We start from the raw sequence: 15,886 nt of genomic DNA on the forward strand, positions 1-15,886 counted from the left end.
TATGGATCCCTGGGTGTACCTTTGGAGTAAGGTGCCAGTTTCAGATTGCAAGCCTTTAGGGCTAACTTTACAGAATTACAGCATCATGTACAGACGACTCAAATTGGCCTGAACATATTCTGTTATGAACAAACTCTTCCAATCCTAAAGAAAAAGAAAGCATTACATGCAATTGTTGGATTTTTGAAGTCCAGATTCATGGTTTTATTAGACTATCGTTGGTCCTAAATAAAACTAAAAGACTTTGTGTAGGTTTTTTGTTTAGCATATAAAGCAACTGAGCTGACAGAATCACTATTTCCTCTTTTTCTTTTACTGAACTTGAGATCAAAACATTTAAAGAAAGGTGCTTCTTGTCTGTCTCTCTCTCAAACACTATAGTAGACATTTGCAATTCGTTTCGGGCTGAATATGAATTCGGACGAATTTCGGGCAATTCCGACATTCGGGTACTTCCGAATAGCCGAAGTGCCGAATTGCCGAAGTGCTGAATTACTGAGGTCCCGAAGTTCCGAAATTATCGAATTTCCGAAGTGCTGAAGTGTTGAAGTGCCGAAGTGCCGAAGTTGCGAAGTTCCGAAGCACAGTATTGCCTATGTACTAATATACTTACCAAGTGGAAGAAGACGAATGTTACACTGTATACAATTTTAAATAAAAAGTATACAAACGTAGTCAGGATTCAGCTGTAAGCATTTGCAACACTTACAACAATCAAGTAACACACATTCATATAAAATGTAAGTTACTTGGCCAGTCAATGTAATGACAGGAATAAATAAGTAGATAACTCCCTAATTCCCATGGTATTATGGAGCTATCTACTAAAAGGCTGAAAGACCTAAATTGGTCTTTCAGCCAAATTTACTAATACTAAGTAAAGATTACTTAGTATTAGTAAATTATGCCCCTACTCGCTACCCTACTCGAGTAGGGGCATGTCTATTAAACAGTGAGCAGCCTGTGGCTGCTCACTGTAAAAAAAAAAACACGTCCTCCCTCCCCCTCCTAACCTGAAGTGGGAGGCCAGGGGGGAGGACATTAGGTGTGTCTCCCCTAATTGGTATTTAGGACCCCCACCCACTGCTCAGGGGTGGGGGCCAGGGGGGAGGACATTAGGTGTCCCCCACTTATTCTAATTTAGGGCCCCCACCCCAGGGGTCCCTCCATTATTTTACTTTAGGGCCCCCAGGGGTGGGGGCCGGGGGGGCAATAGGTTTGTTTGTTTTTTTAAAAATAAATTGTTTACTAGACATGCCCCTACTCGCGGTATAGCGAGTAGGGGCATAATATACTAATACTAAGTAATCTTTACTTAGTATTAGTAAATTTGGCTGAAAGACCAATTTAGGTCTTTCAGCCTTTTGGTAAATAATTCCCTAATACCATGGGAATTAGAGAGTTATCTACCAAACGGCTGCAAGAGAAGTTCCGAAATTCTGAAGTTCCGAAGTGTCGAAGTGCCGAAGTTCTGAAGTGTCGAAGTTACCTAAATTCCGAAGAGGCGAAGTTCCGAAGTGCCGAAAAATGTTCCCATGCACATGCCTACACCATAGTATCCATATATCCATATATCACCCCTTCACATCTTACCATGTTTTACCATATAATACCCATATACCGGTATATCCATGTATCATTCATCCACAATCCGTATATAACCATCACATAGATTCTATATATAACTTTGTAATCTATCCATGTCTTACCATACCTCATATCGTCGTGCACCACACATCACCCAGGATTACCCAGGCCTAATCTTATGGCCCTGGGCACTGGTGTGTGTGTCTAAACTCGATTGCCCAGAGTAAAGACTTCTCATTGAGCTGCATTGAGCAGTCTGTGATTGGACTTTTTGCAAAAAGTCTGGGCGGGTTAGAAGGGGGGGGGGGGGCGGGTTAGAAGGGGGGGGGGGCGGGCAGGCAAAGACTGCAGACAAGAGATATGCAACGTTTACAAGCTGTTTTTACATCTATAATTAAATGCATGCATGTTTTCATTGGGGTTTATATACTAATCTGTGATTTTTACTTGTATTTGAGGGTGCCTTTACACTCCCCTGGCATGTTTTGACAATGCAGACCTTAGTGAATAGCCCTGTATATAATAGTTCAAAACATTAACCCATTCTGTACAAATGCCCAATTCCAGCCAGGATCATATGGTTACAATGTCACAGTTTAGGGAGATATTTCATTTGTCCCGGCCCCCGGTGGAGCCAGTTATTTGCTTGCCTTACCGTCCCAGTACAGCCATGATTTATTAAGAAGTTTACTTGCCCTTTCACGTACTTGTGATTCCTGGCCCGGTACTGACCTCACGCCTCTCACTCACTGCGTTTTTTTTCTCTGTGCCCTTTGACCTTCCCGTGATCTATGCTCCTGTGTTTTCCTTTATTTTATTGTCATATTTTTGTCTGTATTTGGGGGCCCTGCGCACTGATTCCTGTTTGTTCAATCAGTAAATTCAACAAGAAACAAAAACTGAAATAGTCTAATATGGAAATATAATATCTAGCCTTATTGCTAATGGGTAATGCCCTGTTTGCTGCTTTCTGTCTGTCGGTGAGTTGCCCCTTTTTTCACTTTGTTGCCCTGGGACTTCTTTTCTTTTTTTGTGACGTGCTGTTTTTTGGAAGTTATATTAAGGATACTGGTTTTATTCACTTTGTGGTTTTACCTAAGCTATTTGTTTGTGTGCCAGCCTGCAAACCTTCCCTACTTGATGCATGCAGGTCTGCCTAATGTACGCTGGTAAAATGTGTACCAGTGCTTCAGTCATCAGTGTTCCTTTTTCTGTGTTACACGTTTAGTTATCACTGCTGTGTGTATTTTCTAAAGCAGGGGTTGGCAAACTGTGGCAAGTTACCAGACCCTAACAGGCTGTCCGGCCAGACAGAGGTCATTGTGGGACCAATGGGGAATTTGGAGGGGGTAAGATTTGGGTTGCCCTTTCCTCCCCTGGCAGAGTGCATTGAGGCAGTGTGTGTTTGGCTAAGAGTGTCTGACAGTGTGTATTAGTGTCTGTGTTTGTAAGTGTCTGGTAGGCATAACTGCCTGTGTCTAAGTGTCTCCATCTGGTAGCATGTGTTATATATATAGCCCTACATTACGCCTCCTCAACACACAAATACTACAAACAGCACACACACAAACACACAGCTTTACAGATAGCCATCCCACAAACTACTCCACTGACAGGCCATAAAGGCAAAACCCCACAAGCAGTCCTTCTATGTTACACAAAACACCACACACAATACAACACATGCAAAACACAAAAACAATACATACAGTACACACACAGGCACCCATGCACAAGCAGCCAACCCATATACAGCCTACTTACATGCATAACAACACAATACCACAAAGTGATCATGCTCATATACAGTAACATACACAGCTCACAAACACACACAAACAGCCTCTCAAAGCAGCCACAGCACCTATACATATCACAATCAGATTTATGGCAAAATACACACATTAATTAAAAGCAATAGGACCAGCACTCCATGGGACTACAAAATCTTGTTTTGGCACACTGCCACCTACCCCTGCTCTAAAGGGTATTTAACCAATTCAAATGATGTCTCTTTGATTTGTAATAATATTTGGTAACATTTAAAATAAATGTGTGCATGCTTATTAAGTGCAACAGAAAGTAAAATGTTAGAAACAGGATGTACAGTTATCTATGAAGTTGAGGGAAGCAAATTCTATTTGCACACTTCATTTCCCGGTGCCTGACTGTGCTTATCACAATGTTAAATGGGCACAATCACCAGAAATAAGCACAGGGACAGCAACGTGAATGTCAAATTTAGTTAAAGGAACACTAAAGTCACCCAGGCCACTTTATCTGAGTGAAGTAGTCTGGCTGCAGTGGTCTCGTCATTTATCAGTAGTCCTGATAGAAGCATTTGATTGGATGATTGAGGTGTTGGGGATCCTAATGCCTAGTTCCAATCCAGGAAATCGCAGGTGATGTCAGTTTGGATGCTGAGATCAACGGAGGCAGAGAGGAAAAGTAATCTTTATTTTACTGAGCAAAGGATGGGAGGACAGTGATCACTTCCCTTTAAGGGAACCTATACTCCCCAAAAAACAAAATTGTAATTGGTTTTTGGGGACGATAGGTTTACTTTAACAAGTAGGTCTACATTTACTAACATATTGAATTTCTCCTCTTGGACAATTAGCAATTCTTTGGCATAACTTTCTAATATATATATATATATTTTTAAACTTTGCAATTCAAATTTCTTAACATAACCTTTCAATTGGATTACCTTGAGCTGATTTTCCAATATAGATTTTCCAATATGGATTTTCCTAAACTCACATTCCATTAACGATTTTATTAAGTGGACTTCCCTATTGCTTCCCCATCTGCCAATTTAGTTTTCAGATAGCCCACCTCTGACTTGGGATTTTGTAATGGAAAATTGTGAAAATGATGTATTGTTATTAAAGATAAAGGATGTATTATAGCATCTATGTGTGTATCTCACCCTTTCCTGGTGCAATGCAAACTGAGCACATAAATAGGTGGGGGATTAGTTATATGTACATGGGTGGCCACTTGGTAATACTGTCTCCTTACAGCATAGGGTAATTTGCGGTTGCTGCTACTTGCACACAAGAGGCATTGTTCACGAGAATCACACTGTGTTCATATTATATACTAAGCCACAAGCATGTGTGAATGCTCCAAAATAGCACAGTAAAAAATTCATGAAAATAAATTCCAAACATTATTTGTACATGAAAACCAGATTATAATAGGATGAACAGCCTATTCAGGAAGCAGTTTTTATCATTTATAAAACAGAAACATTTCTAGTGGGGAGGGCTGCCCTGGGATGGAGTCCCACGTTTTATCCTGAAGCACCATGTCTGATTTTGGCAAAATGTTACTGTTAGCCTGAAAATCTCTAATTGGATGCTATTTCTGTTGCATAATCACGTTAATAACACACCAATTCAGATTGTCCAAGAAACATTTCTATTTATCCTCCCAAAATATATATTTATATATAGGGACACTATAGTCACCAGAACAACTGCAGCTTATTGAATATGTTCTGGGGAGTAGAATCATTCCCTTCAGGCTTTTTGCTGTAAACACTGTCTTTTCAGAGAAAATGCAGTGTTTACATTACAGCCTGGTGATAACTCTACTGACCACTCCTCAGATGGCTGCTAGAGGTGCTTCCTGGGGCAGTGCTGCATAGTGAGTAGCATTGTGATTCAGTGTCTCCACCCTCTGCATGGAGACACTGAACTTTCCTCATAGAGTTCTATTGATTCAATGCACCTCTGTGAGGAGATGCTGATTGGCCAGGGCTGTGTTTGGCTTGTGCTGACTCTGCCCCTGATCTGCCTCCCTATGGGAAAGCATTGTGATTGACTCAGAGAATCACTTTTGATGATGTCAGCCAAGCAGGCAGATTAGGGGCAGAGACAGCAGCTGCAGACTTGAATACAATGTATAGAAAACAGAAAAGATCTTCAGTAGAAACAAAATAAATATCATAGGGTAATATAGTTCATACACCATAAAATAATATTCTTTGAAATGCACTCACAAACATATATTGATTGTAGGCATATTGAGCTGGTTAATCGAGCTGGTTAAAGATGATAAAAAAATCCTTGACACAAAGAGGAGCATGTGGGAGAGAATAAAATAAAACAATGATAGTGCAGACTGTTATGCTGTACTTTGCACTTTAATTGCATAACACTTACAGGATCCAAGTGGTATTAGACATGTCAAATCCAAAAGGATTTTTTCACAGATTGAAGTCCACTGGTTACCTCCGTGAATTATAAAAAGTGTCTTTGGACACTCAAAATTTATTAAATATACAGAATAAACAATTTATTTATTTATTTAATAGACATAAACAATGAAACAAAAAGATATAGATAAACTCCCTAAAATGGCCCAACCCTACGCGTTTCGTCCGGTAGTTGCCGGACTTCCTCAGGGGTAAAAAGTAATCTGATCTCCCATGTCCTAGAGCAGTCTGGTTTCCCAATATCACTTAGCTCTGTTTTTAAATCCAAAGAGACCACTCCTGCAGCTGTCATGAGCCTATCCACGGAGAGTGGTCTCAGCTGTGATCTGTTCTTCGGGATTGTGATCCAAGCCTCGCTCCCGTGTGACGTTTCTTCTTGTATGCGTATGGACGTTCCATGTGTAGGCATGGCTTGTGCGTCCGCGTTTCATAAATAGGAGACCTGTACTAAGCGCTTGTGTTCCATTTGAAGTGCTGCGTGCCGTCAGTTCTTAATATCTTAAGAAAAGAAAAGTCCAAACAGTACTTGATAATAACATGTAATAGAATAAAGAATATATATCACAATCTTAAAACTTCTTAAAAAACAAGAAACATTTGATTGTATATTCAAACATAATCCAAAAGTTCTTTGATATAAATGTTCACGTATATATATATATATATATATATATATATACACACACACACACACACAACTACAAAAATGAATAAATATAAGTTCAAAAGGATCCAATCCATATCCCATAAGTACACTAAAAATATGCTAAAAAATATCCCCAAAATTACCAGACATCAAAAAACCCATAACTAATTATTATTAAAAAAATTTATAAAAATGATTATAAAAGATTATTGTAAAAATTATACAAAAATATTATAAAATACTCTTATAAAAAACTCACCAGATCGAAATCCACATCCAAGCCTCTTGGTTGCATAGTCTTCAGGATCCAAAAACCTTCCCTTATTTCTTTATTTTAACATCAAATTCCCTCCCCTCTCGTCCGATTGTACTTGTTCTATAGCAATAAAATTAAGATTATTGGTAAAATGTGGACATTTATTACAGTGCATTGGAACAGAATGTGTAGTGACATTTTTGCATATATTATTAAAATGTTCCAAACATCTTATTTTAGCCTTCCTTCCCGTCCTCCCCACATATTGTGCACCACAACCACAAGTGATCAGGTACACAACATGTGAGGAGGAACAGGAAACCCGACTCTTAATTCTAAAAGTTTCCAGAGTCTTAAATTCCTTGTAAATCTTATAAGAATGTCCACAAGCTTTACAGTTACCGCAGGTGTAATAAACAACATTTTTCTTATCCCTATAATCTCTTTTACAGAAAGGGCTCGTGGCTAAAGTGTTTTTAAAATGATTCCCTTTTTTAAAAATGGTTTTCAGAATTTGGGGTATTGTCATTTAAAAAAAATCATCCTCTAACAGAAGCGACCAGTGTTTTTTAATAATACGTTGGATTTCAAAAGCTTTAGAATTATATTGTGTGTTAAAAGCATATTCTAAACCTGAATTATCGCTAGTATTATTATGATTCTGGAGAAAATCTTCCCTCTCTTTATGTCCTATTTTTTGGATTTCTTCATCCAAGAACTCTTTAGAATAACCCTTCTCTAAAAATCTATTTCTTAAAACCGGATAACTTTTTACCCCTGAGGAAGTCCGGACAACTACCGGACGAAACGCGTAGGGTTGGGTCATTTTAGGGAGTTTATTTATTTTTGTTTCATTGTTTATTATGTATATTTAATACATTTTGAGTGTCCAAGGAGGTGTCATCTTTATAACTCACGGAGGTAGCCAGTGGACTTAAATCTGTGAATAAATCCTTTTGGATTTGACATGCCTAATGCTACTTCGATCCCGTGGGTGTTATACAATTAAAGTGCAAAGTACAGCATAACAGTCTGCACTATCATTGTTTTATCTTATTCTCTCCCACATGCCTGATTTTTTATCTTTAACCATCTCAATATGCCTACAATCAATATATGTTTGTGAGTGCATTTCAAGGAATATTAATTTGTGGTGTATGAACTATATTACACTATGAGATTTAATGTGTTTCTACTGTAGATCTTTTCTGTGTTCTATACATTGTAAGAACTAGGAGGAGTCCTAATATATCTTTCTACAGTATTGAAGATTTTGGGGCAAATTATTTTAAAAGGATTTTACCCCTACACTGTGTGTTTATCCACTTTTAAAGAAAGGGTGTCATTTTATATTGTAGACTTGAATACAAGTAAGATTTTACTATATTTAGGGTTACAAGGGGAGGGACAGGGGTTAGATGGTAGTTTTAACACTATAGGGTCAGGAATGCAGGTTTGTGATCCCTGATGTTTGTGAAACTTTCTATATAATCTGTATTCCAGGATTAACTTTTGACTTTAGTAATCTGTCTTTTGTGGCATAACCAGGGCACGCAATGCAAATGAGTTAAACCTCCACAATACTATATGCATAGGCACATATGTGTGCACAGTACCATGGAAGGAATGAACGGTCTTGCATGCTTGTACGAACCACGGTCCCAAGCAGCCACTACCATTGGTAGGTTGGAGGTGCTCTATTTTTTGTGGAAGCCCACCCTGTGCAGTCTCCTTGTTATGATAAATTGGTGAGGAGAAGGACTAATATATATTTGCTAGCAATTCTGTTGGGACAACATATAGATTACATTTTATTTTTGTACAATGACACGTGCACTTGAAACAAACACACCAAGCACCATAACTACTACATAGATATGTAGTAGTTATGGTGCCATGAATGGCCCGGCACTGACAACATACCTGGGTTATGTCAGACACTGGTTGCTTCCTCCACTGCTGCTACTAACGTCCTTCAGCTCTCTGGACCTAAACCCTGCTGCACAAGGCCAGCTCATTGGCTGAAATTCAGTAATTGGGGGCAGAACCACCCCTCTGCTGTCGGACAGCCAGTAGCAGCAGGTGTGCGGTGGTAGAGTGTGCCTGCCTTCCTCCCTTATCAATTAACTGTACGACAACTCGCTGAGAAGCATAGAAAGGACGCGATCATGTATGCAATCCCGTTATAAAATGTGGATAGGAACTTCCGATAGTGCACCAGTAAGTTTTTTTGTGTTTTTCATATACCCCAAAGCAGGGTATATGCAATACTAAACTAAATTGTTAAAATAAAATTCACTTGAGTGTTCCTTTAATGACTTTGACAAGTAACAAGTCAAGCAAAAAGTCAGAGGAACTCCTCCTCTAGTGGCTGTTATACTGACAGCCACTGGGGGTGCTTCTGCGGCATAGCCCAGCTAAAACATGGTCACATGACGTGGAAGCCCCCACAGGAAAGTACTGACTATTCCTATGGGAGCATTGAAGCATTGTATTGGACCCTCACAGTAGAGGCAGGGTCTCCTCTGTGACGTCAGAGGGGGAGAAGAGGGAAGCAGTGCCGAGGGAGCCTTGGTGCTAGAATAAAACTTTATTTTAATTTTAACAAATTTAGTGATGGTGTGGGACCTGCCTACATGCCCACACAGATAGTATTCCTAATTCTTTAGTTTTCCTCTAAAATGGAACCATCACCTTTGAATAGAACACTGTATATAACTTGTAAATAACTGATCGTGTGTTAACATGTTTTGATGCTCGATGTTCTTCTCTCGTATTACAAATTCGGCAAATGACAGCACAGTCTAGTTCAGTTCAGGTACAGCCAGGCACACATTCCATTGGCAGAGGAGAAATAGCAACATTGACTCTGTTCTCCTCCTGTCACTATGCATCAAGCGTTTTGTACCGATATTGGGGTACTGTGTTGGTGGGCTTAGCACAATATGGCCATATGGTGGAACTGAATCCCCATATTTGTTTGCTGAGATAGGTGATTTTAAGCAGCCTTTTCAAATTTAATACTGTGTTTTTATGTGTGTGCTGTAATCTTTTTTTTTTTTTTTTTTTTTTTAAGCGGTTTGTGCAAAGAGCAAAGTTTCTGACAATGATTGACAGGGATCCAATATGGAGGTGCTGAGTTCGAGAATAGGGTCGCGTGGATTCCTAAATGTAATTTTATTATTGAGACTTTGCAAACACCGATTTGTTCATTAAGGAAAAAGTAAACATAATATTAAAAAATATATTTTAAAAGAAAAGACGGTCCCACAAAAATTGTATTAAATAGTGCGAATAAGCCCCACAAAAATATCTTGTGCTTTATTAATGTAAGTTTACTTTACTAGACACAAGTTCATGTTAAATCTGTAAATCATAATGCACCTATACTTGACTCAGCCATCCTGAAGAAGGACAATCAATCACTTTGGCTAATCGTCCTGGTGAGCGCGACCGCTTTTCTCAGACCCTTTAGACGGGGGAAACCTAGTGATTATTTAATTGTCCTTCTATTGTTTTCCTGAAACAATTTGACTTCCTTTCCGATAGGCTAAAATTCCTTAATTAAAAATAGAGTAGCAAGAAGTTAGAGGAAGTCCTGAACTCGGGCCAAAAGACTGCTTACACTCCAGTCTGCGTAAGATCACATTTATATCCCAAACTAAGGAGCAGTTCCCTGTAAAGTAGAAGAGGCAGTCAGCTGCTATCCCGTGTCTGCCAAGGGTCTGAATCACAAGCATTACAGCACAATCAGAGGAACATTTGGGACAAATTCTTAATATTAGGACCATCTACGTAGCCATGCCAGGGGCTGCCTGCTAGCTGCTCAGTTAGACTCAGCTCACTTGTGTTTATTTAGATACAGTTCTAGATACGGAGAGTAGAGTGGTCCCTGAACTCATCCTGTATGGCACAGATACACAGCCTGTCTATCTCCAACTAAGTCAATTCACCCATCGCTGACTCTGACGTATTATGAGGACCACCTTAAATTAACATCAGGTAATACATTTACCTTTACTTTCATTTATGATGTTGATTGTGTTTATTTTATGTGTAATGTTTCAATTGAGAACTGTTATACGTCTGCTAAGTTTATGTGAAATGTTATATATGAGGATATAAATGATTGCGGTATATCATAGATGTAGATTTTTTTACCCTATGAAATATGTCTCCTGTGGGGGTGCTTCTGACTTGAGGAAGGGGGTAAATCAGCGAAAGGTTAGTATTAGCGTTACAAAATGCTGTAGGTTTCAGTTGCAGTTAGAGTTTGTGAGATGAAAGTTTGGTATTGGAGATTCTTTTTTGGTATTGGAGTGATATTTGTTGGAAAAGGCTCGAGAAATACTGATGGGGTATATTAGGTAAACCAGGAATTTGGGAGTATCGACAAGGATACTGGAAGCCAAAACTGAGATGAAAAATAACTGAAGGGGAGAATTTTTGCAATTTAAAAATTTTTGGGGGGAAAAAAATTGCAACTATCAATTTTCCACGTTTCCAAGTGCATTTTCAGCAAAGATGTTAAAACTAAAATAACAAAAAAGCACATTAGGTGCAGCATTCGTACAGCATTTTACGTAGAGTCTATTCGCATAATATTCAACACAGTAATCTGCATCCTTTACAAGTTTTCTTGCCCAAGTGCAAACCCGTCTATCTCCGATCTTACTTACTAATTATGTTACTAAAAGGTATTGATCACCTTAAATGTATATTCTGATACGATTGATAATAACTATAATTACAAATGGATACCTAACCTAGATAGTCAATTAAGTTAAACCTATAACTAAGCATCAACAACATAAACAGGGTTATTAACTAAACCGAGAATTCAAAGCCAATTTCACATTTAAGGCCAAATGAACTAAACTGGATGCATAGCTGAAATCTTCCCGTTTGTCGATTATGTCTTTAAATTTAATATTCACTGTGAATTCACTTTAAATTCTCTCTTTACTAAATACACCTTATAGATAGTACTTTGATTCTATAAATTAAAGGGATGGCTGTTACACCAGAGTCCATAATCAATGTCATAGATACTTAAAGCGAAGTTTTGTATTTCATTTGTTTATGGAAAATTTCATATAAAGATGGGTAAATCCCATACTTTTACAGGGCTACCGTTAAGAGCTTAAAATGTAAAGTGGTCTATTCACTAAACTGTGACTTTTGATGAGTTTAGAATGAACTTGGCAAATTTAGACTAAATTAATCAAGCTGGGAAATATCATCATCCTTGGAGCATTGCAGAATTTTTCCAGATCAGCTACTTTGGTCTGTCTTGTACAAGTTGCTCGTCACTTCCCCTTAACACGATACTGCGTGATTAGACAGTGAATTCTGTAATAACCTTAAAATCAATTTGAATTCTAGTTGCAACTGTCACATGCTTAATGCTAATAAGTAGCAGTCTGTTCTCACTCGGGCTTTGCACCAGAACACAAACATGTTTGTTTACTAAACTGGAAATTCTGGAAGATTTAAAAAGAAAACTGCCAATTGTAGAGCGGTTTTATTCCATGGTAGATATTTTGGTTCTCACAAGGTCCTTGTCACAATCTCTGGTTTAGTGGATAGCTAAGTAAGCATTGCAATAATCTCTGAACAAATGTATTCAGATCTCCAGATTCCATGTCACGGCAGCGGTTTCATTATCATTCTTAGGAATGTTTACAGGGAGAAAAATGGGAGATATATTTGGCTAAACACACGGAGTGTGATATTCTGTTTCTATACTGTACACAGCAGTCATGATTATATACACAGATGAATTTGCAGCCATAACTCATGCCCAGGAGTTCTGTAAAGGAACGATGGCTGAAAATAATTCACAGACTTTCGTACACGTAGACACGGCTAAGGTTAACACCAGCAGCCGCGTCTGCAGCAAATTGCGGTAGAGTTTCCATTATAACATTTGCTGATTTCTGCATTCTCAGCTCCTCATTATTTAGACAACTTGGTAGCATTGTTGATGCAGACTGGAATTCGGACTGTCCTTTAAATTGACACATGGGGGAATGTATATGTAGTTGTGCAAAGAGAGAAGTGGAGCAACATTCTAGTGGTGCAGTTACCATGGAGCCCAATAGAATGTTTTCTTTGGTTCAGTTGGTTTCCATGGTGATGTAGAATGTTTGCAGTGTTCTGTTCCTGGCACTTTAATAAAGTGCCCCTTTTAGTTGCAATGTCCTCATCTTGCCAACGGCATAGACATACTCACATGTTTAACTCTTTGGCTGGAATAGTATGCAGCAGATTATTTGCAAGCAGTAAAGAGTTGGAACAGGATCATGTAGATTTAACGATGCATAATAAGAAATGATTAGTGATTGCAACGAAACGTTGCAGATTTACTAAGATGTTGGATAGAGAAAAGCTGCCACGAACCAGAGTTTTGGTACGGCAAAAACTTTCATTTTGTCTTAACAAATTCAGACGAAAATAATTTTTGATTCATCCAAAACTAATTTCTTTCATTGGTGATTCGTTTTGCCCAAAATTCAACCATTATTTTCATTTAGATATTTCCATTCAATGAATTGAATGCTACAATGGCAAGCATGTCTGTAAGTGGTTTCGGTAAGCAGATAAGTCCCCAATGTTGTACCCTTGTGTGGAATATCCGTGTTTAAGGGTACAAACTACAGAGGGAGCCGTGTTTAGAGCATAGCTCCCTATTTAGGTATCTTCAAATATGGCAATTCCGCATAAGGAAAGATACAAACTTAGGAATCTGTTTAGTGGATAGCTCCCCCTTTGGAACCCTTATGTGGGATTGTCATATTTAAGGGTACGAAACTAGGGGACTTCCTACTAAACACAAAAGCTCCCTAATTTGGTACCCTTAAATATGGTAATTCCACATAAAAATACCAATTTAATGGATTGATAGAAATTAACTAATTAACTAATGGTGCCGGGGAAAATGTTGTTCATCGTGCGATTAGTTCATTAGTTTAAATCTGAGAGAATTTAGTTCATTGTGCGATTAGTTCATTAGTTTATTCTTCCATTGTACTATTGGTTATTTGGGCGAATTAGACTATTTTGTAGATGAAGTTGTTATAGTGCTTACAATTGTTCCCACTTCCAAATCTAAATATTTTAGTAATTTGAAGACTTGGACGTGCCGCTTCAAGCCATGCCCCAAGACCTCTGGGTATGAGAGCTTAGACTGTGCTTCCTGGCTGAATACTGTAGAATTAGGAATACAGATATGTGGCTCTGTCACCATCTGAGTTTTTTTGCATATTTTACAAAGACGCCCTACGGTGACTGCTCAGCTTGGTGTCCAGGTGCAGAGGAAGTTAGTTTTACGGACCTCAACCTGTCCATTGTGTCTGCCGCCATGGACCGACTGCTGGTCCTCTTCAGCATCATGTGTTACATCTGCCAAAATCCACGTCAGTGTTGTAATATCGCTCATGTAATATAAACAATCACTTACCTGGAAACACTAAGATAAGTACTGACACCAAGACATCTATAATATGAACCCACCTGCTGTCCAGTTCCTTTGAGTGATCATATTAGACCAGTTTGACATTTGATCCAGATATGTTATGGCAATAATCCCACATTAGAACAAAAAGTGTTTCTTTTTTTGTTTTTGGAGAATTAATTATATATTCTATTTATTATATTAATACCCATCCAACATCTTTAAATAATTATATTATGGGAATAATTTGCTGTTAGTTTAATAAATTACTACTAGCCTAAAATGCCAAAAAAAACAAAACAATTATTTGTTAATGTCTATTTTTCTCTTTCTTGGGATTTATTAGTAACTGGCTCAACACATGTTGGATTTTCTGGCACTCAGAGTAAAATATATCCCTGATCGGGGCACAGGGTTTAAGTAGTGATTTCCTCTATAACTTAAAAGCAGGAAAAAGAAAAAATAATGAAAATGTCAGAGACCGCAAAACAGCGCATAGCTTGGTTCTCAAGCCATTTATAAATATCCACAATGAAATATAATGGTGGAGTTACTAAAGGATCGCCATCAGTACCGTAAGCACTCAGCATACTGGTCATGCTGACAATAGACTCGGGGTGCTGCTGCCCCATTTATTTGTCAAATCGTTTAGGACCCAGGGAATGCCCAACTCAGCTGTAGGTCAATGTAGAATTTTCACCTCCAAATTCTCACTGTCCATTCCATCCAACTAGTGCAGCATTGAGAGACAGAGACTATCCCAGAGACAGTGCCCACTGACTTTTTAGCACTATAGCTAACTCCATGGTGGTTATGGTACTTAGAATTTCCATTTAAAGTGACACATTAGGCTCCATAACCTTTTCATCTCTGTGAATTGGTTATAGAGCTTGGAGCCCCTCAATGCTGTCTCTCCATTCAGCCATTTTTGAAATGTTTAACAGTAAACCTGGGTCTGTGGCCACTAACATGACGTCCCCACTGGGGTTCTGGCTGAGGCACAGTTTATACTCGACTTTCTAGCCATATCAATTTACACAAGCATTGGGTGCAGTGATGGGCTAATATCAGATAGCTGACCTTCTCATCCAATCACAGCCTCCCATTGCGGTTCAGACCAATGCTTCCTCAGTAGCCCAAGAATCACATAAAGGATAGATTGCTATTGTCTACAAGGGACTCTTGTAATTACTAAAAAAACAAACAAAAATTGTTTAACACTGAACACAAGTTGACTCTAGATACTATAATCACTTCAAAGAGATGAAGTGGTTACAGTGCTTACAGTGTCCCTTTAAATTCAGATCCTAGAGCACTAGTATGGGTCACAAAACACAATTAAAGGAACACTCTGGCCACCATAACAACTTTGTATGTGTGTGCATCATCTTTTTTATTGAAAATCATAAACCTCAGTCCTTTTCCTTCCACTTCTTTCTGAGGATTGAATCAGGATAGGATGAGAGCATCAGCCTATAGTAGTAGCTCCATTCACAAAACTCAACACTTTTGAGTGAATCCTTCAATAACGGTTTAACCTCTATGGTAAGGCGGCGCCAGGGATCTAGCAAAGAATGTTCTGTACTTTAGTGGTGGCCATCACGATACGTGCAGTGGTGCTGGTAGAAAAAGAAGACAATAAGGACTTATGCACTTATTGCCAATATTGTAGTAAAATTAAATCTGAACATTTCGGCTAAAATCGTCAAGCTGTAC

At 38.5% G+C, this 15,886-nt stretch overlaps 1 protein-coding gene across 4 annotated transcripts in view; it reads left to right on the forward strand.

The window, feature by feature from the left end:
* GJA5 (gap junction protein alpha 5) overlaps nt 1–15,886 on the forward strand; it is a 90,132-nt gene that overhangs the window by 15,919 nt on the left and 58,327 nt on the right. For 2 of the 4 annotated variants that reach the window (XM_063446830.1, XM_063446838.1), the window contains exon 1: nt 10,399–10,716. The exons of the other annotated variants lie outside the window; for them this stretch is intronic. The gene's annotated coding sequence lies outside the window, so the exon portion shown is untranslated. Of the gene's footprint in view, nt 1–10,398; nt 10,717–15,886 lie in introns of those variants that run through there. 4 annotated transcript variants of the gene reach the window in all.

This window comes from Pelobates fuscus, chromosome 1, assembly GCF_036172605.1.
Source record: "Pelobates fuscus isolate aPelFus1 chromosome 1, aPelFus1.pri, whole genome shotgun sequence".
NCBI lineage: Eukaryota > Metazoa > Chordata > Amphibia > Anura > Pelobatidae > Pelobates > Pelobates fuscus.